Here is a 25,528-nt window from a genome sequence, read left to right as displayed (position 1 = left end):
TCGTCTCTCTCGCATGCCGAGAAAGGGCGACTTTAGCCGGATGCTTTTCTCGGACGAGAGGCTTCTGCTGCGCACATCGCAAAGGAGCGGTTCTGTCTTCTCCTTGTGTCCATGCATTCTGCACTACGCTTCTCTCTCATTCTTATGCCTTTCCTCTTATTCCTAGCGACATTTCGTTTTTGTGTGTTTATCCGATGCTACACTTCAGCATTCTGTGACGAACAGAGTAGAAGGGAAAAGCCCCTCTAATAAGGCAGCTAGAAGTTCCAGGAGCGGCACACGTTGTTCTTTCAGGGAGGACGTTACAGAAAGAGGAGAGCTGTGAATTCTATCCTGCGGATAAAAAAACCCCTGTTTTCAGGCAGTGCATACTGCTGAATTCGCACGTTCTCGGCATCGCAATTTTGCTAATTCGCTCTCGTGGGTGGACAGCGCCACTCTCTGTTAACCGCTTCGGAGATTTTGCAGTTGCTAGCCGGAACATCGCGGTTCTCCCCGAATGCCGCTTGCAGCCTTCAGCAGCGGTCTCGTCTCTCTCGCATGCCGAGAAAGAGCGACTTCAGCCGGATGCTTTTCATCAAGAAGCGGCTTTTTCTGCGCACATCGCATAGGAGCGGTTCTGACTTCTACTTGTGCCCATGAATTCGGCACTACGCTTCTCTCTCATTCTTAACCCTTGATTCCTAGCGACATTTCGTTTTTGTCTGTTTATCCGATGGTACACTTCAGCATTCTGTGACGAACAGATTCGAAGGGAAAAGCCCCTCTAATAAGGCAGCTTGAAGTTCCAGGAGAGACACACGTTGTGCTTTCAGAGAGGACGTTACAGAAAGTCGAGAGATGTGGATTCTTTCCTGCGGAGAAAAATAACCCTGTTTTCAGGAATTGCAGTGTGCTGAATTCCCACGTTCTCTTCATAGCAATTTCGGTATTTCGCTGTCGTGGGTGGAAAGCAGCACTGTCGCTGAACCACTACGGAGAGTTTGAAGTTGCTGGCCGAGAAATCGCGGTTCTCCCCGAATGCCGCTTTCTGCCTTCAGCAGCGGTCTCGTCTCTCTCGCATTCCGAGAAAGGGCGACTTCAGCCGGATGCTTTTCTCGGACGAGAGGCTTCTTCTGCGCACATCGTAAAAGAGCGGTTTTTTCTTCTCCTTGTGTCCATGCATTCTGCACTACGCTTCTCTCTCATTCTTATGCCTCTCCTCTTATTCCTAGCGACATTTCGTTTTTGTTTGTTTATCCGATGCTACACTTCAGCATTCTGTGACGAACAGAGTAGAAGGGAAAAGCCCCTCTAATAAGGCAGCTTGAAGTTCCAGGAACGGCACACGTTGTGCTTTCAGGGAGGACGTTACAGAAAGAGGAGAGCTGTGAATTCTTTCCTGACAGCGAAAATGTCCTCAGTTTGGAGAAAATGTCATCTTGAGGATTGTATAAGAAGAAAGCTTCATATGTTTAAGAGACAACTGGTATTTCTGGCAGAAACACATTTGGGAGATGAAACGGCCGTAGGATTGTTAGGAGCGTGAAGTAGTGTAAATGGGAGGAAATGTGAAGTATTTGTAAGAAAGCTGGTATTTCTGGGAGAAAAGATGGTATTTCTGGGGGAAAATGTCCTCTGTTTCGGGAAAAGCTGGTATGTCTGGAAGGAAATCTAATTTGGGAGGAAACTGTGATATGAAGTCTAGAAAAGTATGATGGGAAGTCTCATCCTGTGGAGTGTGAAGTAGTACTTGTGGTAGAAAATGTCATCTGGGTGTCTGGGAGAATGGTGATATTTGTGGGAGAAAAGATCGTATTTTTGTTGGAAAAAGTCACCTTTGGCATTGTCATATAGTATTTTGTGGATGAAGCGTGAAGCATATCTAAGAAAAGCTGTTTTTCTGGCAGAAAACTTTATCTGTTTGGGGAGAAGGCTGTTTTTTCAGGGAGCAAGTCTCCTTCTTTGGGGAGGAAATGTCCTCTTTTGGATGGCCGAGTAGTACTTGTGGGAGGAAATGCCACGTATTTGGGAGAAGGGTGGTATTTGTGGGGGGAAATGGCATAGGTCTGGTAGAAAATGTATTCTTGAGGATTAAAACATGATAGTTGTGGTGGAATAGATCATGTGTTTGGGCAAAAAGCAGTATTTCTGGGAGCTAATCTCATTGGATTGGAGAGCGCTGGTATTTCTGGGAGCTAATGTGTTCTTTTTGGAAGAAAATGCCATCCTCTGGGTGAAAAACGGGAATTTCTGGGAGAAAATGTCATCGAATGAGGAGAAAGCTGGAACTTCAGGGAGCAAATGAGATAAATGAGGGAGAAAAGTGGGAAACGGTGGGAAAGACTTTCTTGTAGAGGAGAGCAACTGCGGTATTTTTGGTGTGCCAAGTGGTCTTGGGGAGAAAATATGGTAAACACGGGAGAAAATGTCCACTGGAGGAGTGTCAAGTAGTATTTTGGAGAGAAAATGTCAGGTATTTCTCAGAAAAGTGCTTTTTCGGGGAGACTTGACCTCTGTGCTCAAATGACATATTTCTGGGAGAAAATGTCTGATGTGGGGGGGAGAAGGTCATGTATCCGTGAGAAAGCTGGTATTTCTGGGAGAAAATGACAGGTATTGGTGAGAAAACAGATGCTTGAGAGGGAAAAGACCATATTTTTATTTTTTTTATATATATATAAATGTAAGAAAAGGCCATCTCTTTGGGATCTGGTAAGAAGTGTATATATAAAAAAAATAAAAATAGGTATGTTGCTTCCAGACAGTGTTCTTCTACTTTTGAATTAGTTTTGGCTCAAAAACTTCCTGAGTCATGTGGTTCTACTGCATATTTATTGAACTTTAAATGGCTCTTACATATTATTTCCCAGTTTACATTCTTAACCCCACAAAAGCCTTCAGTATTGATAGCATTTTAGTAATAAGCTTAACAGATTGTCATCCCTTTTCCATGCATAATCTCTGTTTTTCTTTGAATCTATCATAATTTGAAGCATAATATATCTTTGCTGAGACTGTGAAAAGTTGATCTCTCCATACTCCATGTCACATGCTGCCAAGAGGTCACCCCGTAGCCTTCTTTTAACCAGGCTGAACAAGTCCATGTCCCTTAGCCTGCCTTTGTAGGGGAGGTGCTCCATCCCTCTATCATCTCTGTGGCTCTCCTCTGGACCTTAACAACTCCCTTTCCTTCTTGTATTGGGGGCCCCAGACCTGAACATAATACTCCAGATAACGCTTAATGCTTGAATCTTTCTACAAATCTGCTCATTTATGATTAGCTGCTATGATTAGCTGTGTCAATGCACACAATGGTAAAATATTCTTACATTCTAAGAAAACATGTCTATTTAAAATTCAGAGTTTAGACAGAAATATAGAGTCTAACTTGTAGATGTCTGAACTGATGAACATTCCTCTGATTATTAATGCAGTAATGCAGCATCTCATTTGAGCCTAAAGAATTCTGGTCACTCACTCAAATATTTCAAGCACTCGGATGTTTGATGTAGCTGTCAATAGGAATTGCTAAGTCAGAGCTCCACACAACAGATGTCCAGGGTAGCCCTATGGATTTAATTCTGCTTTCTGCAATATAGCTTCACAAGGCTGTGATTAGAATCAACCACTTACATATTCTTATCATTTACTGCATTAGTGCATTAGCAAATATGCAAGTCAGCCTTCAGCTTTTCAGTTTACAGATGATGCGCAATGAAAGCAGAGAGGATTTACTGATTAACTTGTTGGAATAAAAGATACTACAAAGTTGCTTCCTTTTACAAGCACTTCTCAGATGTGATCAACCAGCTCCTAAACACATGCAGTGACTTAAGATGTCTTAAGACATCTTAAGATTATTTAAGACATGTGAGACACAAAAGGATTTTTTTTTTTTTTTTTTTGAAGTAGAGCCAAAGAAAATGAGCTACAGTTGCAAAATAGACTTTCAAGTTGTAAAATAAATATTCAAACAATTTATTTAATACTGGCTACTTTATAAATATCTTACACTGAAACCTGACAGGTATATTTTGATTTAGAAATCAAATTTAATGTATGAAAAGTTAGTATAAAAGCATTTTATTTAAAGCATAGGTTTTGCTAGCAACGATTAAATGAGGGACAATAAGAATATAATATGTGGTTGTTCTGGATTCCCTGAACACAGTACTGCAGTAGCAGTCATAACCATTTTTTCTTTAACAATCTTTCTTTATTATTTGCTTTCATTTTTTTCATGTTTTTTTTTTTTCTTCTATTTTTCTGTTTATTGTTCATATATCCAGATTAAGTCTTTAAAATAATGTCCTTTGTGCTAAATTTTGAAATTATTAGTGGAGTACTAAGTGTTTTGAGTTGTGTTATTTGACTTTGGTGATTGTTTGCTATTCTAGACCAAATGGGTGTAGTTTTTGGTATGTTTGTTCCCAAGAACTAGTATTCTGTCATCAAAATTACTAATTGTTATAAATTATGAAGTGGATATGAATTTGTATATGCACCATCTACTCTTTATGACCCTATGGTCCATTATGCCTGAATTCAAATATAAAAATAACCATTATCAGAACATTTGATTAGACTTTTATACAAACTTGTCTAATCTAAGTACATATTGCTAGAAGATAAATGGATAGCGTTAGGACAGTATACATCTCATACTGAAGTGTTTTAGGAACCTAGGACAAATTATGTTTCTGAATTTAGGTATCTTTCACCAGCTGAGGCACACTCAGGCATTTTGTCTGTCCAGCAGTTGTTGTCTCATCTCATACCTCCTTCACATCTACAGAGCTATAGGGATGTCTTTGTTACTTAAGCATCTCTGGCACTAAGTACCCTAATTCAGCTTTTCTAACTAAACATAGTTTTTACCTCAGCTCAGAAATGCATCTCATTTCTGAAATGAAATGCATGCCATTTGCATTTCAGTTATATCTAACTAAAATGTGTATTATGTTGAATATGTGTTCAGAAACATATGTAATGAATTCAGACTTCTGTGTCTCCTTTTCTCTCTATCTACTGTGTTTAGGATTGAACCTCTAATGGTAGATGCAGTATGTCAATGGTTTACAGGCCAGTTCAGCCTGGTTCCATGACTAATGGGTCAGGGGGACCCACAGACCCACACCTTGGGAAAGGGGGAAGGGGAAAAGGGGTAGAGAGGGTAAAGGGTAGAGAGATGGGCCTAAAAATGAAACAACAATGATCTGAGGAGAAAAGTTGATTTACTAAATGAGATACTGAAATGCAAGATAACACAATATAATATAATATAATTGAAATGGAAGCTAAGAAATCAAATAAAATGAGAGTGTCCAAAAAACAAAGGCCTTACTCTAACGCTGAAGGTGAGATGGCTAGGGAGCACACACGCTGTAGAGATGAGCGGAAAGGAAAAAGGAGATGTCTCATGATTTGCAAACAGTTTTGTTTTCCCATCCAAACAGAAAATAAAAACGTAAAGTCCTCTGGGCTATATAGTTGTCTTCTGAGACAGCTATACCTAGAAATATCAACAATCCACAGAACTGGAGCATTAACTCTTTAACTCCCAGTGCACTACTTGATGTTAAGATGTGAAATACCAATTACAAAAATCCTGAAACTGTGATACAGTTGAAATGCCCCATCCCTTGCAGTGGTTGTATGATGTGACAACCTGTATCGGAATGTTTAATTTTGCAAGCTACAGCATCTGACTTACAGGGAGAGATTTCTTCTGCTTCTGATTGCTCAGAACAAACCCATCAGGGAGAGATACATTAATCTTCTGTGATGCAGACCCAAACACGAAAAGTTAGCTAGCCTATTTGCTGTCATTAAGGAAATAAATAAGATTGACTGTCCCATTGCATCCACAGGAGGGGACTTCAGCTCTTCTGTGAGATGCTCAGTAGTGCTCCTTCTCAATGTTTAACACCATCTGCCTCTCCAGTGTGGCATTAAACACAAATCACACCAGGACTACAGCAAGCTATTGGGAGAAAGACTCTACTGGGATTCCTGTTCTTCCTATAGCCCTCCTGGATGCCACAGGAGTGGCTGTTGTCTTATGTGTTGCCTCAAGTGTTCTAATTTCAGTAACAACAGTAACACTTGAGATAGACAAAGTAAACCTCTTAAAAAGCCCAGAGAAGTCATCTGCTGCTTGAGATAGCTTGCAAAAGAAAATTCAGTTGTCTATAAACATGTTCTTTTTCACTCTCTACATTTCTTGGACATGGAGGTTGTTAATGATTTTGCATACATCAATGCAAGTGCAATTCACCGTAGTTCTGACTTACAGTCTAATTGGCTTTAATATATAATTTTATTTTTTGAATGCTAACGTTTATGTAATGACTTTCTAATTGATTTTTTCTTTATAAAGGACCATTGATTCATTCCCTTCAGTGAAACTCAGTTAACTTTCTAAGAGAATTTATGAAAAGAAGGATGTGCTACTGCTACTTTCTTTCTACCTTTCTTTCTCTCTTCTATAAAATGTGTTATTTCTATTCATAAGCAAGCTTCTGCAAAGATAAACAAAGCTAAACAACTGTGCTTTATGTATGAGTATGAAATAGGTTCCTTATAAAAAATGTGTCTCTTCAAAGATGGATTGAGCTCTTGTGGCACTCTTCCTAAAAACTACATATTCATCATGTCTTATGATATATTAGCATGACAGCTACTTAACATTTGTAACAAGTTATTCTAAGCAATCAGACTGAATTGTACACAGATTATACGAACTGATGTTATTTTACAAAAATAGAAATGATAAATTTTAAATGGAAGCATAAGCTATGGTGTTATCACATGGTTTATGTCATTGTGAATTAAGTTACAGCTGATTTTATATGAAGTACAAAGACTGTGAGGAAGTTTTCTGTTATTGTACAATATACAATCCCAGCTAGATAATAATAAGTAATGAGACTGATAATTGGAAACAAAAACAGAATAGAAACCCACACTGTTATTTAAGTCTGATTTTTTACACCAGTGACAGAGGAAGAAGATCTAATTAAAAAATATGCCAGCACGTTTAAAACCAAACCTATACAGATATTGCAAATTAGATCACATTGTCATTTTGCAAGCTGTTCCAGACAAACCACCAGTTTGGCTTAATTACGTGATTACTTTGATGTTCTGCAAGTGTATCCGTTTCATCATAATTTGCCAGGAACTTGCAAAGGAGATGACATGCATAACATTGAACTATTCCTTAATACAAAGCAAAAGGCACAATGAGATCCAATTCCTAGAGGATCAAAACAGATATAGCCTAGGTGAAAATAAAGCCTATTTTAAAGAGTAAACATTATTAACTATTGGATGATCTTCTGTAGGGTGTTTGTCAATTCTGTCTTCCATTACTATAAGTTTTGAAATTAAGAGTGAATAACCTTCTAAATGTTTCACTATGACCCTGACTGAGAACTCATTAACTGAACTGTTTCATAGGAGTCTGTTCTGTGTCTACTGAACTTCTTACTAGATTATCATAATGCTCTCATTTGGACAGTGAGTCTCTCTTTTAATAAATAAATAAATAGTAATTATTTATATTTTATATTTTAAGAGAGATGTAAAAACAGTGCATCTATTGTTTTTATTTTTAAAGGATCAGTACAAAAATTTGTACTGAGAACAGACTTCTGAGGGTATAATGGATATTATCTCCTTTTTACAGACAGAATGAGTTTCATAGACATTGAGTTGTTAGGTCTAAATTCAAACAGTATGCGAGCAACAAAATTAAAACTTCCAACCACCATTCCTGGCTCCGGTGCTTGTACCATTGCATTACATGTATTTGCAAAGTTTTATCAAACCGCTGTAAAGATGTTTCCTGCAGGTATTCTGAACATTTGTAAACATGGTTTCAAAGTACTCTCAAGCTCTGTTTTAGTTTTTCTTACACTAATTCTAACAGAATGGATAAACTTCACTGAAGAATAGCAATGTATTAATAGTGAAGATCATATTACTAAGCTAGTTATAATATTAAGCTAGTTATAATATTAAGCTAGTTATAATAAGAATAGCTGTTCTTACTGGAAAAGGGAAATATTCACTTTATATATATGGAAAAATATACACAAGATTCACCATTTTTTACCAATCCTTTCCTGGGGAATTTGGGTCTTTGAATAGCAAGAAAACCACACTCCTCTGTGCTGTTATAGATCCTTTTAACTAGCAAGTAGGTGATGTAAAACAAACATTGGGCCTTTAACTTTGTATATTAAAATTTCCGTTGCCCGCTTCTACACCAGTAAGAAAACATGGAACCATTAATAGCAGAGATGCACTCTGTTGGTATCTAAATTTTCCTTTATTCAGTCCATAAAGGCTATCATCTCAACTCATTGATACAACTAGCAGCCTGATACAAAGCAAAGCTAGACTCAAAATATCACCACTTCCTTTTTTAAAAAATCCTGACTGCCGAAATTAATAATAAGAAGAAAGACATACCAGAATCAGATAAATCAGATACCTCATGCTGCATAAATTAACAAATGACTTGTAAATAACTAGTTACCAATTGACTAAATGTTAAATATTCTAAGATTTGTAATACAGTGTAAACTTAAGTTTAGGAAAATTCTGTTGCAAATAAATAAACTTGAATCTTTTAGGAATTGTTTTCCATCTATTATTTAAAAAAAAAAAAAAGAGAGAGAGAGAGAGCTGGAGTGGGGGAGAAGCTAGCAACAACATAACAACATAGTACAGTCATTTCTTAGATTTTAGGTGAGGGAATAATGTACGCCCTAGAAAAGCAAGTATACTTTTGAGTGAGTGTACCAAATTCAGGTGCTGAGGAAGCAGCAAGCACAGATTGCCACAGTGCTGTGAGAAGTGAGGTGTAGCTGCTTTGTGCCAGACACAGCTGTTTCAGCTGGCTCCATTGACCCCACCACAGGGTGCAGTCAGGCCCCTCAACCATGGGCAAGTGCCTTGGGATGAAGAAAGCTTGGAAATCCAAAATGCTGCCTGGCATTAAGAGGAAAAGAGTGAGAAACAATCCTGCAAGTAGCTCGGGGAGGAGGTGCATCCAGCAGAGTTCATTGTGCTGTTCTGGAGAGCCTGTGCTGGAGCAGGGAAAGGTGTGAGGAGGAAAGGTCAGCAGAGACGATCAGCTCTGAGACAGTTAGAAGGGTCAGAAATGGAGGGGTGGCGTAGGCCTGAAAAGCAGGCAGTAACATAGGCTCTATGCTCTCTGTGTTTGTTTCTCTCCATCTCATGTTATTTGTTTGGAAACAAATTACTTTTCCCCAAGCTAAATCCGTTTTGACCATGATCACAATCTGTAAGTAATCTCTATGCCATCAGGTTTTCACTTAATTTGGAAATTTAGGAAACTATGAGCTACAGTGTTATGACAGAATATATTCCCCACATAACCTGCAGTGCTTTAAATAAGCCAGTCTAAAAATTCTGCAAATTAAGTGAATAGTTTACTTAAAACGTTTTAGTTTTAGTTAAAACATTTTAAAAAAGAGAATGTTGTTTTGTAATATCTTTTTTTCCCTCAGTTCTGTTTCTGTGCATCTAGATAGCCATGTTATCATTGTATGTATTTCCAAAACCTGAGACAAAGTTCTATTTGGCTTTTATTGATTATTTGAAATCAATTTTTAGGGATCAGATCCATCATATAAACTATATTTTAAATATTGATTATTTTAACATTTGAAATGCAAAGCAAGAAAATGTAAAGCTTGAAGTGGCAAAAGAGAGAGGTTCTGTGGATAAGACAAGTTTAGAAGTGAGGATGTCCAGACTCCACGCCCAGTGCTGAGGTTTTTTATTAACTAAATATTTGGCAAAAATTTGTATTCTAAATTTTTAAAGTGCCTAGTCTCACATCTCTTCAGTGTGCTCCCCTGCTTTAATCAGACTGTTTCCTCACCTACAAGTGGTATTGCTGATTAGTTCTCTCAAATTTTACATGTACATGTAAGTGTTTTTTCTTCATTTGAAAAGAAAGCACAATTCTCAGAATGTTTGGCTTTACATGAAATCATTGGATGGCCTTGCTAAATCTGAATAAATGCCATGGAGCAATAAATTTAATAAATAAATCACAAAAAATAAAAATAAAATAAAAATAAAAATATGTATTTGAAATGAATCTTCTACGGGTATCTCAACCAGAAAAGGTGAGTCCAAGAGGGTGTACCCCCCCGAAAGAGTGACACAGGCAAGATGGTAACAGCAGATAAGGAGAAGGCTGAGGTACTCAAAAAATTTTTACCTCAGCCTGTTCTGATGAGTGCACAGCACAGCACACAGCCCTCAAAATACTGGTTCACAGTGAGGGGATTGGAGAAGAAACATCCTTCCCACTGTAAACAAAGATCAGGTTCAGGATCACCTGAGGAATCTGAACATCCACAAGACTATGAGTCCTGATGAGATGCATCCCAGAGTCCTGACGGAATTGGCTGATGTAGTTGCCAAGCATCAAACATATTAGAAAAGCCATGACAGTCAACTGAATGCCCTGATGACTGGGAAAGATTTGGAAATGTTTCTGGAAAGGTTTCTAAAAATCTATATAAAATCAATTTCTGACTATTGCTTTTCTTCTTTATTTTATTTTATTTTATTTTATTTTATTTTATTTTATTTACTTATTTTTTATGGTGCTGAGTAGTGATATTTAGAGAAGGAAAAAAAATATATTATTAAACAAGTCAGGAATTAGCAGGTAAAGCTTAGCAAAAAAGAAGGAAAATTACTACTGTTGCTATTTAATATTAATGAATGCCTAACTTTCTAGCTGTAGCTGCAGTACTCTCTGAACATGTCACAAGGGAAGAGAACAAATATAACTATTCCAAACTATTTTAGAGTCTCTGAAGTCAAGAGTTCATAAGGTTGATGAAGTTACCAACGATGGTTTTGACGTAGGAAACCTCTAGTCAATTTGCCTTTCATTACTCCTAGTTGTACTAGGAAAAGTCCATGCTCCAAAAATAACTTCCTTAAGAACTTCTCAATAGAAGATCATGGGTTAGGAATCTTCTACTGTATGGTTCAGGATATGAGCAAAAGGATCTAAACGTAGTATAGCAATGGGAAACATCAATGAAATGCATGTGGATCCTTTCTAGAACTCAGAGATTAAAAGAGCTCTGAATGCAAAAAGTTATATTAAAACCCACAAGCAGATGGAAAATTCATATCAGAAAGAGTGCCTTGAATATATTTATTTCAAATATTCCTTTCATACGCATCAAAAAAGTACTACTGATTGATCCTCAGAGGCAGAATTACAATCTGTGACTGTCCTCAAACATGCTTATATGTCCTTCTACTTGAATGTGAAAGCTGTTCTCCTTCCTAGGAAAATGAAGACAGTTCTAAACACCTGGTCTTAAGTAGCTTAAGAAAAAGAAAGAAAACAATATAATGAACATAAGATAATGGAAGGTAGGTTTATTTGTTTGTTTGTTTTAAAGTAAATAATCTGATTTCATGCTCCTGTTTCTTTTGAAGCTTTATTATTTCAGGAGGTTTTTGTTCCTTTGGAAGAGATACTATTCCTCTGTGATTTCCCTGTAGTTCTATTCATGTTTATATGAAACAAAGTACTCCAAAATTCAGAAAGTCTTTTAGGTCAAATGCCCCTGAATAGATCTTAGCATCTGAAATAGGAGGACTTCTGTATCTTAGCAAAATAGATTAAGATGTAAATATCATTTAATAACCAGAAAAAGAAAAGAGCAATAGAGAAGAATGACAAGATTTTGATAGAGTGATTTAGATACATCTTTTCCTTACAAAGAAAATGATTTAATCATTTCCTGTTATATCATTGAAGCGAAGTGAGAGATTTCTAAAGACTGTTAGATGTTCTGGAATTAGAATCAGAATGAACTACGTTCATTCCAGTAAAGATAATCTCTTCTTTGATATGTATTGTGTGGATGTTTCAAAGCATTCCTCTTTCCCTGTTCATAATGAAGTTGTTGTCCATGAAGTGCCTTCCTTTCATAAGCAATTCACTCTGCTTCTTTTTGATGTTCCTGTTCAATAAGAACTTGCTCTCTTTCAAAATGCTCTCATTCCATCCTTTCCCTCTAGATTTTACCTTTCTATTTCTAATTGTTCCCTTTCTCTTTGCAAGCATTCTTCTTGCTCATACATTATTTGTACACATTCTCTCTCATGACACTCCCTTTCAGCAATTTCTGTATTCTTCCAGAGTTCAAGAGCTCACTGTATTCTCTCCAGCAGAACCATGTGTTCTTGCAATCTCTTTTCCTTCATCTTTCCAAAAGACAAGATATCCTCTCTACTCATGTATTCTCTAAACTACACTTTATCTTGAATAATACACTCTTTGTTCCTCTACATCTGTGGTTTATTAAACCTTTCCCTTCTAACTACCCTAGTGTGGCCTTGATTTCCTTTTGTTTAATCTAAAACTACAACTCAATCTTTTACCACTTATGCTTTTCTTTTCTTCAGGTTTTCTTTTTTAGTTGTTTCTTGATTAGGACCATTATCACTCTTCTCATCTTTACCCTCTGTTTTCTCGAGTTCTTAAGTTTGTTTTGTTTTATTTTTGTTTGTTGTTGTTGTTGTTTTTCCAAATTTCCTGGATTGCTTCTATTTTGCTTGATGAAGTTTTTCAGGCTTTATCACTTGGTGCAGTTTGTTTATTCCCCATGCTTCTACCTGAAGCAGATTTCTCATCATTTTTCATCAGCTTCTTTTTGGAGGGGTCACCTTTGACTTTCTGAAAAGAAATTTACACTGATTTGGCTTTTTTTCATAAGAACTGGATTAGCTGTAGAATAATTTCAGTTCATGTATTCATAAGTAAGGAACTGTAAATTAGTATGCAATATTGGTGATATTGCTGCTGAAATAATTCTTCAGTGTAGTTACCATACAGGAGTTTAAAATTACTGGTTTGTCCCTTAAAGAGAGTGATTCATACTTCTTGCTATTCTTCTGTGCAAATAAATTACCCAAGTGAACATAAACTGAAAAAGCTGCAGAAGTATTTTCAGCTCTTTGTTGAATATTGTCTCCTCAAAAGAAACCAGACTGGCTTTCTCTAGTAGAAAACTAGCACCAGCCTCTGAGGGACACCATTCATCACTTATATCCATCCAGACATTGAGGCATTGGCCATCACTCTTTGGACTCGATCCTGCAGCCAGTTCTTCGTCCGTCAAACAGTCCACCCATCAAATCCATATCTTTCCAATTTGGAGGGAAGGAAGTTGTGGGGTACCATGTCAAAAGTCTTACTGAAGTCCACACAGACATTAATGACTCTTCCCTTATCCATTGACACAGGGACACTATCATAGAAGGCCAGCAGGTTGGTCAAGCGGGATTTGCCCTTGGTGAAGCCATGCTGGTTCTCCCGTATCACCTCTCTGTCTTCCATGTGCCCTAGCATATCTTCTGGAAGGATCTGTTCCACAACCTTCTCTGGCACACGAGAGATTCTGACAGGTTGCTAGTTTCTGGTGTTGTCCTTTTTGCTTTCTTAAAAATTGGTTTGATGTTGTCTTTTTCCCAGTCATCAGGGCATTCAGTTGACTGTCATGGCTTTTCTAATATGTTTGATGCTTGGCAACTACATCAGCCAATTCCGTCAGGACTCTGGGATGCATCTCATCAGGACTCATAGTCTTGTGGATGTTCAGATTCCTCAGGTGATCCCGAACCTGATCTTTGTTTACAATGGGAAGGATGTTTCTTCTCTAATCCCCTTACTGTGAACCAGTATTTTGAGGGCTGTGTGCTGAGCGCTCATCAGAAAAGGCTGTGGCAAAAAAGTCATTAATTACCTTAGCAGCTGCTCTTGTCACTTCTTTAAAGAATAACTCCTTCATTCCTTTTAGGTATTTCTCCTGAATTTCCCCATTGCCTTCTCCTGTTGCTCCAGCAGTTACTGCCTTATTATCATAGAATTTTGTATGTTCTGCAGTGTTGCCAATACCTCTCAAGGCAGGAGGTCCATTATGGCCCCTGCCAGCACCCTGTCCCACTAATATTTTTATGCCTTCCACCAGGGGAAGGCTCACTATCCTCCTTGTCCCCCTTCACACCTAGTTTAAAGCCGTCCCAGTGAGCACAGTTAGCTTTTCCCAGAGCACTCTTCTTCCTCTTCGAGAAAGTTGAGCCCCATACGGTGCCCACAAACCCAGTACCATGTAGGAAGAAAAGCAGATTTCTCTAAAAGGAGGGTCTGCTCGGCATATCAGACCTTCAGTTCTCTGTGGGAAGGAATCACTTACAACTGATATTCATATCTTCTTCTTCAATTAAGTAGTCTTTGTGTTGGTGGAAGGCTTTTCCTCGATTGGTTTAGTTAGCACGTCTAGACTAAGCAGGCTGTTCCCACCCTCAGACAGGCCTTCCTCACCCAGGACCTCATACCCGTTGTACAGAGGCACCATGGGGGAGGAGTGTGTGGGGGGTGTCAACAACAGTGTTAAACTCACTTGTTGGACACATATGTGAAACTCCTCATGTGCCTTGCCCTCTGGACAGTTCATCATCCTCACAGCCCTACTTAGGATGATCCCTAATGGTTTTATGTAATTCTTACATTTTCTCATCCAGAACACACAGAGCTCAGTTTGTGGCTGCACCAGCACAGAGGTGAGTGGCACAATCCTTACCTTCACCTGATGCACCCTAGAGTACAGTTGGCCCTTTTGGCTGCCATAGCACACTGCTGACTCAGATTCAGCTCACCATCAACCAGAATGCACAGACTGCTTTCTGTGGGGCTGCTCTTCAACTTCTTATCCTCCAGCCTGCATATTTATACAGGATTGCCCTAAGTCAGATACCAGTACTTATTAGATTTCCTATGATTATGAATAACTACTTTGCAACTTACTGTAATCTCAATGTTAATTGTACTCTTAAAAAAACTCTTATAAGGAAAATACCTTATTATTTTATTTTATTTATATATTTATATTTATATTTTATTTATGATCTATTGTTTTATTAGTATGCAATATTAACTTCCAACTTCAAGCATTTAATACACAATAGCCATAATTTATTCTCCATTACTTTTTTTCTTCAGTTTGACTTACAGCTATATTTCTGAAACAAACTGTTTCACGTATGGCACATTTTTCATTTAAGGATTATTCCTTGCACTCAGACAGTCTAGACAGAATTGCAATAATCTGAAAAGTAGTCCTTGGAAATTTCACATACAAATGAAAACCAGTCGTAACTGAGGATAGTTGATCCTAAAAAGCTTACCGTCAGTATTTTCCCATCAGAAAGGAAAGAATATGAAAAGAGCAAGGATTGCAATTTTGGTTTATAGTTATAAATTGAAGATTTTCTTCAAGGACAAATAAAATTCTTTACAATAATATATACCTAAATAAAATATCAAATGTGTGCACTTTTTTACTTCCTATGTCCCTACTGACCATTGCATATTCTCAGAATCAGAGAATTAGATAAACTAAATTGAAGGGATGTGGAATGGCAGTGCTCAGTTTCCATTTAACTCTCACTAGTGTGCTTGCTAGTAACATAATCAAATTCTTGGGTTTCATGAGAGTAAACCAATAGAGTAGTGGAGTCAGCTGGAAGACACTAGACTTTGAGACCAGACTGGTGTACAAAGAATACATGCTGTTCTGAAAAATTTTTAATGGTTATTTAAAAAGTATGCAAGTGAGTGAAAATAGCTAACTGTATCAGTTCCAGAGAGGAAAGGAAACCATGGCTCTTACTGTGCTTACCCTTCACAAGGCTAGAGTTCCTGATACTGTTGAGCTCTGTAGCCCAGCAGCAGTGAGAGGAGAGCTTCTGATGTGATGATTTCAGCAATTGCTAGTTTTCTTCCCATCTCTTTCATTTGAGATCTAGCATTTTTGGTGTATTAACGAATAAAATCGCACAACTCCTTGGGAGACAAACAGTTTTTATTCTCTTGTAACCATTTCAGACTTTCTTTATTCTTATTTAATTTAATGTGGATGAGCCATTTGGTAACTCTCAGAACCAAGGTGATTTTATTCTCCCTTTTTTAATTCACAGTTACATTGCAATCTGGAAAAAAAATGATGTTTTGCTGCATAAGAAGTGAAGTGTTTTAGTTTAGTTAGTGTCTCCCACTTTGCTTCACTGACTATAAAAGCATAGATTTCTAATTGACTGATGTGAATACATGAGTAAGTGCTTAAAAAGTTTTTTTTTAATTACTTTATTAAATACTTTTTTCTCTTTTTTCTTTTCTCTTTTTCTTCTTTTATCTTTCTTTTTTTTTTTTGCTTTTTTTTTTCATTTTTTGTTTTCTCTTCTTTTTAATCTTTCTTTTTTTTTATTATATATTCTTTTTTCTTTTCTCTATTTTGTCTCTTTCCTTTTTCTTTTTTCTATTTTTCATCTTTTTTTTCTTTTCTCTTTTTTCTTTTTTCTTTTTCTCTTTTTTTCCTCTTTTTCTCATTTCCTTTAATCTTTTTTTCTTTTTTTTTCCCTCGTTTTTCTCATTTTTTCCTCATTTTTTTTCTCATTTTTCTTTCTCTCTTTTTTTTTCTGATTTTAATCATACATTTTCCTTTAACCCTCCCCTCAAACCCCCCCTCCCCTCCTCTGCTCCCATCCCCTACCCTCCCCATCCCCCTACTCTCCTTTTCTCCCTTACCCTCACCTCCCTTACCCCTCCCCTTCTCCCTTCCATAGCCTACCATTACCTCGCCTGCCCTTCACTTACCTTCTCCTCACTTCCTTCTTCTTCATGCTCTTGGCTTTTGCTGCTACTCAAGCCAAATCTCAACACTTGCCTGCTCCGCTTGCTGCTCTGACAAGTGCCTCTCAGCTCTGCTCGCAACTTCACGCCTACTGCCTGCCCTTCTCTATTCCCTTCTCATGCCCTTCAGGCTTCTGCTCCCCTTGCTGAGCAAGCCCATGCCCGGTAGCTCCCCTTCAACCTCCTCCGCCCTTTGCCTTTCTCCACACAGATGCTTGCTTCTGGCCAGCACTCCTGCCCGCTGCCTAGCCCACAGCCCGCATCTCTTGGGGAGACAGCAAGGTGGCCTGGAGCTACCCACACCTCCTCCCGGGCACGGCTTCTCAGCTTTGCTTCAAGCCCACAAAAAACCCCAAGGAGCTCCTCTTACCTTTGGGCTCAGCTTCTTCTCCTGCCGCGCAGCTCCTGTGCCAGGCCGGGGCTCAGCTCTTCCCACACTCCTCCATTCCTGCAAGATTGCTTTCTCTCATTCACTGCCTTCCTTTGCTTTCCTTTGCTCTGCTACCCTTAGCTTCCCTACTTGCTTTCTCCACATTTACGTGCACCGCTTTGTACTTTTGAGTCTCTTCTTTGCCTCTTCTTTCTCTATTTTCCCTTCAACCCTCCCCTCCCCTCCCATCCACCTCCCCTCACCCCTCCCTCCCATTTTTCCCTTCCTCCCCTCCCCTCTCCTCTCCCCCCCCCCTTCCCTTCCCCTCCCCTCCCGTACCTCCCCTTTTCTCCCTTTCCCCTCCCCTTCCCCCTTGCCTTATGGCAAACTCACCTTTCCTGCTCTTCACTCCCTCCTTCTTCGTTCTCCTGCCTTTTGCTGCTACTCTCGCCTTGCTTTCCCTTGCTGTGCTCTGCTTTGCTTTCTCTACATTTTGGCCATCCACTCTTTTCTCAGCTGTTATTCTTGACTGTTTACTTGGCTTTTTTCTTCTTTTCTCATTTCTTTTTTTTTTGACCTTTTTGGGCCTTTTTCTTTTTCTTCTTTTTTTATGCTTTCGTTTCTTTTTTCATTTCATTGCACTTGTTCTTTTTTTTTTTCCTCTTTTCGTTTTTTTCTGTTTTCTTCTATTTTTTCTCTTATTCATCTTGGTTTTCTTTTTTCATTTTCATTCTTTTTTTCTTTTTTTTATTCTTTTTTTCTTGTTTTTTCATTGCACTTTTTTATTTCATTTTTCTTTCTCTTTTCTCATTTTTTTCTAATTCCATCTTTTTCTTTTTCATCTTGGATTTCTTTTTTTGTTTTCCATTTTTTTTTCTTTTTTCCGTTTTTCTTTTTTTTCTTTTTTTCTTTTTGCTTTTCTTTCCTTTATTACTCCTTTTTTTTTTTCCTTTCTCTTTTCCCTTTCATTTTTTTTTCTTGTTTTTCATTTTTCATTTTTTTTTTTTTTAATAATCATAGGTACTCCTGAAACCCCCTTTAAGCCCTCCCTACCCTCCCCATTCTTTCTTTTCTCCCTCACCTCCCCCCTTGCCCTATCCTACCATTCCCTTGCCTGCTCTTCTTACCTGAGCTGCTGTCCCTTCCTGTACCTACCTGAGCTGCTTGTTCCAAAAATTACCTAGCTGACCTGCTTGCCCCTCGCTTACCTAGCTGTGCTGCTGGCCCCCCTCATTCCCTACCTGAGCTGCTTCCCACTAACTTACCTAGCTGAGCTCCTTGCCCCTCGCTACGTACTTGAGCAGATGTTTGCTCACTTGGCTTCCTTACTGGTTGTCCCCTCACTTACCTACCTCACCTGCTATCCACTCACTTTGCTAGTTTAGCTGCTGTCCCCTCCCTTTTCCCTACCAGAGCTGCTGTCCCCTCCCTTTTCCCTACCAGAGCTGCTTCCCCCTATCGTACCTAGCTGAGCACCTTGCCCCTCGCTACGTACTTGAGGAGATGTTTGCTCACTTGGCTTCCTTACTGGTAGTCCCCTCCCTTCTCCCTCCCTGAGCTGCAGTGCCCTCCCTGAGCTGCAGTGCCCTCCCTTCTCCCTACCTGAGCTGCTTGCCGCTCGCCTCCTTTTTCTTGGTGCTCTTGCCTTTTCCTGCTACTCCCCTCCCCTCATCCCTCCCTCCCATTTTTCCCTTCCTCCCCTCCCCTCTCTCCTCTCCCCCCCTCCTTCCCTTCCGTTATCCTCCCGTACCCCCCCTCTTCTCCCTTTCCCCTCCCCTTCCCCCTTGCCTTATGGCAAACTCACCTTTCCTGCTCTTCACTCCCTCCTTCTTCATTCTCCTGCCTTTTGCTGCTACTCTCGCCTTGCTTTCCCTTGCTGTGCTCTGCTTTGCTTTCTCTACATTTTGGCCATCTTGGTTTTCTTTTTTCATTTTCACTCTTTTTTTCTTTTTTTATTCTTTTTTTCTTTTTTTTTTTTCATTGCACTTTACTTCTTTATTTCATTTTTCTTTCTCTTTTCTCAGTTTTTTGTATTTCCATCTTTTTCTTTTTCATCTTGGATTTCTTTTTTTGTTTTCCATTTTTTTTTTCTTTTTTCCATTTTTCTTTTTTTTTCTTTATTACTCTTTTTTTTCCTTTCTCTTTTCCCTTTCATTTTTTTTTCTTGTTTTTCGTTTTTCTTTTTTTTTTTTTTTTTTATAATCATAGGTACTCCTGAAACCCTGTTTAAGCCCTCCCTACCCTCCCCATTCTTTCTTTTCTCCCTCACCTCCCCCCTTGCCCTATCCTACCATTCCCTTGCCTGCTCTTCTTACCTGAGCTGCTGTCCCTTCCTGTACCTACCTGAGCTGCTTGTTCCAAAAATTACATAGCTGACCTGCTTGCCCCTCCCTTTCCTAGCTGTGCTGCTGGCCCCCCTCATTCCCTACCTGAGCTGCTTCCCGCTAACTTACCTAGCTGAGCTCCTTGCCCCTCGCTACGTACTTCAGCAGATGTATGCTCACTTGGCTTCCTTACTGGTTGTCCCCTCACTTACCTACCTCACCTGCTATCCACTCACTTTGCTAGTTTAGCTGCTGTCCCCTCCCTTTTCCCTACCAGAGCTGCTGTCCCCTCCCTTTTCCCTACCAGAGCTGCTTCCCCCTATCTTACCTAGCTGAGCTCCTTGCCCCTCGCTACGTACTTGAGGAGATGTTTGCTCACTTGGCTTCCTTACTGGTAGTCCCCTCCCTTCTCCCTCCCTGAGCTGCAGTGCCCTCCCTGAGCTGCAGTGCAGTCCCTTCTCCCTACCTGAGCTGCAGTGCCCTCCCTTCTCCCTACCTGAGCTGCTTGCCGCTCGCCTCCTTTTTCTTGGTGCTCTTCCCTTTTCCTGCTACTCACTCCCAATCTCAACACTTGCCTGCTCTGCTTGCTGCTCTGACAAGTGCCTCTCAACTCTGCTCGCAGCTTCTCTCCTTCTGCATGCCCTTCTCTATTCCCTTCTCGTGCCCTTCAGGCTTCTGCTCCCCTTGCTGAGCCAAGCCCATGCCCGGTAGCTCCCCTTCAACCTCCTCCGCCCTTTGCCTTTCTCCACACAGATGCTTGCTTCTGGCCAGCACTCCTGCCCGCTGCCTAGCCCACAGCCCGCATCTCTTGGGGAGACAGCAAGGTGGCCTGGAGCTACCCACACCTCCTCCCGGGCACGGCTTCTCAGCTTTGCTTCAAGCCCACAAAAAACCCCAAGGAGCTCCTCTTACCTTTGGGCTCAGCTTCTTCTCCTGCCGCGCAGCTCCTGTGCCAGGCCGGGACTCAGCTCTTCCCACACTCCTCCATTCCTGCAAGATTGCTTTCTCTCATTCACTGCCTTCCTTTGCTTTCCTTTGCTCTGCTACCCTTAGCTTCCCTACTTGCTTTCTCTACATTTACGTGCACCGCTTTGTACTTTTGAGTCTCTTCTTTGCCTCTTCTTTTCCCTTCAACCCTCCCCTCCCATCCCCCTCCCCTCACCCCTCCCTCCCATTTTTCCCTTCCTCCCCTCCCCTCTCCTCTCCCCCCCTCCTTCCCTTCCCCTCCCCTCCCGTACCTCCCCTTTTCTCCCTTTCCCCTCCCCTTCCCCCTTGCCTTATGGCAAACTCACCTTTCCTGCTCTTCACTCCCTCCTTCTTCATTCTCCTGCCTTTTGCTGCTACTCTCGCCTTGCTTTCCCTTGCTGTGCTCTGCTTTGCTTTCTCTACATTTTGGCCATCCACTCTTTTCTCAGCTGTTATTCTTGACTGTTTACTTGGCTTTTTTCTTCTTTTCTCATTTCTTTTTTTTCTGACCTTTTTGGGCTTTTTTCTTTTTCTTCTTTTTTCATGCTTTCGTTTCTTTTTTCATTTCATTGCACTTGTTCTTTTTTTTTTTCCTCTTTTCGTTTTTTTCTGTTTTCTTCTATTTTTTCTCTTTTCACTTCTTTTTTCTTTTTTTTATTCTTTTTTTCTTTTTTTTTCATTGCACTTTTCTTTTTTATTTCGTTTTTCTCTCTCTTTTCTCATTTTCTTCTATTTTCATCTTTTTCTTTTTCATCTTGGTTTTCTTGTTGTTTTCCATTTTTTTTTCTTTTTTCCTTTTTTTTTTTCCTTTATTACTCTTTTTTTTCCTCTCTCTTTTTTCTTTCACCTTTTTTTCTTGTTTTTCATTTTTCTTTCTTTTTTTTTTTTTTTTTTTATAGTCATAGGTACTCCTGAAACCCCCTTTAAGCCCTCCCTACCCTCCCCATTCTTTCTTTTGTCCCTCACCTCCCCCCTTGCCCTATCCTACCATTCCCTTGCCTGCTCTTCTTACCTGAGCTGCTGTCCCTTCCTTTACCTACCTGAGCTGCTTGTTCTAAAAATTACCTAGCTGACCTGCTTGCCCCTCGCTTTCCTAGCTGAGCTGCTGTTTTCTCACTTAGCTGCCTTAGTAGCTTGCCCCTCACTTTCCCAGCTGAGCTGATGGACCCTCTCATTCCCTACCTGAGCTGCTTCCCCCTAACTTACCTAGCTGAGCTCCTTGCTCCTCACTACGTACTTGAGCAGATGTTTGCTCACTTGGCTTCCTTACTGGTTGTCCCCTCACTTACCTACCTCACCTGCTATCCACTCACATTCCTAGCTTAGCTGCTCTCTCCTCCCTTCCCTAGCTGAGCTGCATGCCCTTCCTTTTCCCTACCTGAGCTGCTGTCCCCTCCCTTCCCTAGGTGAGCTGCAGTGCCCTCCCTTCTCCCTAACTGAGCTGCTGTCCCCTCCCTTCCCTACCTGAGCTGCATGCCCTCCCTTTTCCCTACCTGAGCTGCATGCCCCTCGCCTCCTTTTTCTTGGTGCTCTTGCCTTTTCCTGCTACTCACTCCCAATCTCAACACTTGCCTGCTCTGCTTGCTGCTCTGACAAGTGCCTCTTAACTCTGCTCGCAGCTTCTCTCCTTCTGCATGCCCTTCTCTATTCCCTTCTCGTGCCCTTCAGGCTTCTGCTCCCCTTGCTGAGCAAGCCCATGCCCGGTAGCTCCCCTTCAACCTCCTCCGCCCTTTGCCTTTCTCCACACAGATGCTTGCTTCTGGCCAGCAATCCTGCCTGCTGCCTAGCCCACAGCCTGCATCTCCTGGGGAGACAGCAAGGTGGCCTGGAGCTACCCACACCTCCTCCCGGGCACGGCTTCTCAGCTTTGCTTCAAGCCCACAAAAAACCCCAAGGAGCTCCTCTTACCTTTGGGCTCAGCTTCTTCTCCTGCCGCGCAGCTCCTGTGCCAGGCCGGGGCTCAGCTCTTCCCACACTCCTCCATTCCTGCAAGATTGCTTTCCTTTGCTCTGCTGCAGTTAGCTTTCCTACTTACTTTCTCTTGATATACATGGATTGCTTTTTACTTTTCTTCCTCCTCTGTGCCTCTTTTTTTCTGTTTTCAGCACTTCCATTTTTTTTTCTTTTTCCATCTTTTTTTTTCTTACTTTTCATTCTCATTTTTCCTTTTGTTTTTTTTTTCCCCGCCCCCTTGAAATTCTCCCCCTTTATCCCCCTCAGCTTGCCTCTATCTGTGTTTCCAAGTGGGTCTTCTCTCTCACATTCCCGTCTAGTGCCTGGTGTCGCCCCACATTACCTTCTATTTCCCTGTGCCCACGGAAGCCCCCTATTGTCTCTCTGCAGCCTTTTATAACCTTACACCTCTCTACTTCCCCCCCAATCCCACCCACAGACTCCTGTCATACCTGTTTCTCTATACCACGCCTACAGCTCTCCCACTGCTCCCTGTAGCCCCACATCCCCTTCTATCCCACCTCCATTCCCCCTACAGCCACTCACAGAGCCACAGTTTCTTAGGTCCTCCCCCAGCCCCCTATATCCCTCCCCGTAGCTCTCCCCAGCCCCTCCCGCCCCCCAATGCTCCCTATAGCACCGTATCCCCCCGTTGCCCCCTCACAGCCCTCTGCTGCCCTAAATCCCCCTGTACCCACCCCTACCGCCCCATGTACCCCGATACCACAGCCGCTGCAGCCCCGCCTGCCTCCCTATCCCCCCCCCGCCTTCCCAGCCCCTCACCCCACCAGGCTTCCTCCCCTGTCCCGGCGCCGCTCTCCGTCCCTCCCGGCTCCGGCGCTGCTGTGCTCAGCACCGCTCCCGTCGTGCCGCGGTTCCGTCTCGGTGCTGCCCGGACAGCTCCGGCGCGCAGCGGCGGTGCGGGGCGGCCCGGGCTGCGGGAGCGCCGCCGTCTGAGGGGTGAAGAGCTCTGGGCCGGCTGCCAACGGCCGTTCCCGCGCGCCGCGCCTCAGCCAATCGGAGCCGGCGCCGCTGCCGCTGACCAACGAGAGCCCGGGGGCGGAACGGATCGGCACGTGCCCAGCGAGAGCCCGGGGGCGGGACGGACCGGCACCTGACCAATGAGAACCCGGGGCTGGGACGGTCCGGCACCTGACCAATGAGAGCCCGGGGGCGGTGCGGCGTTGCGCTGCGCTGTTGGTGGGAGGAGCGCGGCAGGGGGCGGGCCGTGGGTGGGGCCTCGGGGTGCGCCCTACTGCTATAGGGGGTGCGAGATGGGACTGGGATTGACAGGTGGGAGGTGGGGCTTGGATGTGGGGTTGGGATATGAGGTTTGGAACTGGGCTTGGGAGCTGGGGTTGGGATGTTGGATGTGCATTGGGATGTGAAATGTAGGGTTGGGGTGTGGGGATATGGATATGGGGTGGATATGGAATGGGAAATAGGAAAATGGAATATATATGGGATGGGCTTGGGATGGACATGGGACCAACACTGAAGAAGGTGGGATGGATTGGGGATGAAATATGGACACGGGATGGGATTGGGATGATAGTGGCATGGGATAAGTAGATGGAATGGACATGGGATGCATGTGGGGATAAGGATTCGGAATGGCTATGGATATAGGCTTAGGGATGGGGATGGGATGTGGGGGTATGGATATGGGATGGGTTTGAGATGGCTGTGGGGTGGATATGATGGATATGGGATGGGATAACGTTGTGGGATACGGACGAGGGATGGCTACGAGATGGGGCTGTAGTGGTTATGGGGCCATAGGGGCGCTGGGGCCAGGATGCTGCAGTCACCTCTGTCCCCAGAGTTCATCCCCAGTGTGACACATGGAGCCCCACAGCCGCTCCTCTGCCCTTTATCACTTACATGGGGAGGACATCCCCCAACCCCCATTATCAAAAATAAACCTTAATTAGAAAAGTGAGGGGTGTCAACCCTGCCCCATGGGAACAATGTTTTCTGTGGGGGAGGGCACAGATGGCGTCTCCAGAAAGCTGTCCCAAACTCTGGGGGGTGTTCACAACTCTAGGATATGACACCACCAGGGTGCCATGAAGGTGTCCCAAGCTTTGGGGTGTGACACAGGGATGTCCCCAATTTTGGTGGTGTGACATTGTCATGTGGTGTTCCCACTTCCCCGGGAAGTCCTCCAGGTGGTCACGGTGTCCCCAGGTTCAGCTCAATGTCCCCAGGGTTTTTTTTTGTGCCCTCTGCATGACGGTGACACCCGGCGCCAGCTGCCAGGAGAGACGCCCAACAGTGATGACACCGCATCACGGCTGTGCCACGCTGGTGTCACACAGTCCCCTCTGGTGGTGGCACAGAGTTCACCACCGTGCATGTCCCCGTCCTCATGGCAGACGATGGTGACAGCACCAGAGGTTTCCGGTGTCACCGGGTCCTGCGGTAGGCAGGTCTGGAGGGGTGACAAACAACAGTGAGAGGCTCAGTGACAGCACGGTGACAACGTGCTGCCGCCTGTGCCTGCCCCCATGTGATGGTCAGAGTACAGGGAATGGTGTCACCCGATAGATGGTGGCACACAAGTGATGGTGACACCAGATGACGGTAACAACAGTGACAGCCAGGGATGGGGACGCTGCGTCACGGCTGTTCCACATCGAGGTCACCCTGTGTCACGGCGTCACCTGAAGACAGTGACATTCAGTGACACCCAATGGCATCCAGTGAAGGTGGCACCCAACAATGGTGACACCACCGACCCCATGTCACACCTGCACCAGACCCCACATGTCCCCCGACTGTCCCCAGCCCCCCTCCCTGTACCCCTCCTCGTCACCTCTTCAATGAGGATGGCACCGTGCTGAAGTTGTGCCACCATGGCAGGGGGGACAGCATGGGACAGTCATGGACAGCCAGGGTGACAGCGTCCAGGAGCTGTAGGACGCGGATGGGGCTCTCAAGGTACGTTGGTACGGCCCCAGGTTCCACGGTTACGGTGACGGTGAGAACTTTGGGGACAAGTGGTTGTCCGGTGTCACCCGGTGGCCCTGGGGGGATTGTTTCCGTGGGGCTTTGCACAGGGATTGGTGGGAACCATCCATTTCTGAAAGGAAGTGGCAAAAAATATACAAGAAAAGTGACATAGTATTGATTTTAATGGAAACAGACATTATTGGGGGC

General features: G+C 42.4%; 1 protein-coding gene, 1 long non-coding RNA gene and 1 pseudogene across 10 annotated transcripts in view; 1 reads left to right on the top strand and 2 right to left on the bottom strand.

Moving 5' to 3' along the window:
- LOC149915229 (uncharacterized) overlaps positions 1 to 25,528 on the top strand; it is a 241,332-nt gene that overhangs the window by 20,601 nt on the left and 195,203 nt on the right. The window lies entirely within an intron of this gene.
- On the bottom strand, positions 329 to 24,658 carry LOC149915242 (uncharacterized; annotated as a pseudogene).
- The window catches only part of LOC149915233 (uncharacterized), a 175,532-nt gene continuing 164,770 nt past the window's right edge, over positions 14,767 to 25,528 (bottom strand). For 2 of the 7 annotated variants that reach the window (XR_016459324.1, XR_016459323.1), the window contains exon 5: positions 21,339 to 21,906. The gene's annotated coding sequence lies outside the window, so the exon portion shown is untranslated. Of the gene's footprint in view, positions 14,784 to 16,611; positions 17,202 to 17,516; positions 18,715 to 19,913; positions 20,438 to 20,739; positions 21,295 to 21,338; positions 22,400 to 25,528 lie in introns of those variants that run through there. The other 5 variants (XR_016459328.1, XR_016459329.1, XR_016459327.1 and 2 more) reach the window with 5 other exon arrangements.

The sequence above is a fragment of the Phasianus colchicus genome, chromosome 22, assembly GCF_987193195.1.
Source record: "Phasianus colchicus chromosome 22, bPhaCol1.hap1.1, whole genome shotgun sequence".
NCBI classification, from domain to species: domain Eukaryota; kingdom Metazoa; phylum Chordata; class Aves; order Galliformes; family Phasianidae; genus Phasianus; species Phasianus colchicus.
The sequence above is the reverse complement of the archived record's forward strand: the minus strand, read 5'-3'. Positions and strand labels throughout refer to the sequence as shown.